Genomic DNA, 953 nt, shown 5'->3' on the forward strand with positions numbered 1-953 from the left:
ATCCAAGTCATTCTGCTGGTAAATTGTCAAATCTGCCTGGAATTACTGTTAAGTTCCAATCATAGCTGTCTATTCATGAAAAGCTAAAAACAAACAAACAAAACCCATAAAACTAACAATAAACTTTGGCCTTTGAATTTGAATGAATATATATATATATTCATTCTCTCTATATAGAGAATATATATATTGAATATAGAATATATATATATTAGTCAGAGAGTGGACAGTTCCGGCTGATTAAATCAAGACGGCATAATAGGATGTGACTGGCAGAGAATGTGTCGCTGAAGGGGGAGGCCTTAGGCTGAGACCTGAGACCCAGGAAGAAACCAGGTACCCGAAGCTCACAGGCCCCCCCGAAGAGGTCCGGAGGGGGGGGGGAGCGGGGAGGGAGGAGCCAGAGGACATCCAGTACCTTAAAGATAACAGGGATGATTTTAGTTTATCTGTAAATGTCAAGGAAAGCCACTGAAGGCTTTACAAGGGAATTGGAATGACATTTTATATTTATTTTACCTTTTTTTTTCATTTTAAAAAGAGCCTCTGGCTCTTGGTCCCTTGGATGGAGAGTAAGTAGGAAAATCTAACTTTCCAGATGGCCTTTCCCATTCAGGGCCTCCATTTCCCGGTCTGTAAAGGGTTTGGGAAGGAACCGGGTCCCACGGCGTCAGAGACCCGCAAACGCGGAGCACTTTCCGGCTCCTGGCAGCGCGCTCCCACGCCGTTCGGGACAGTTCTACCCGCCACACCCCCGGGTTAAGGTGGAGACGCCGGGAACACCCACTTACGGACTCACCACCGCGGGAAGTAGCAGGGACCGCCCCAGAATCCGGGACGCTTGGCCTTCCAGCCAGGACAGCCAATCGCGAGGAGGAGAGCGGCCGGGGGGCGGCACCCCCTCCAACCCGGCCCGGTCATTGGCCGGCTGCCGCGTCTCCTGCCCGCGGTGC

This window comes from Myotis davidii, unplaced genomic scaffold (genome assembly GCF_000327345.1).
Source record: "Myotis davidii unplaced genomic scaffold, ASM32734v1 scaffold18, whole genome shotgun sequence".
Classification (NCBI taxonomy): Eukaryota; Metazoa; Chordata; class Mammalia; order Chiroptera; family Vespertilionidae; genus Myotis; species Myotis davidii.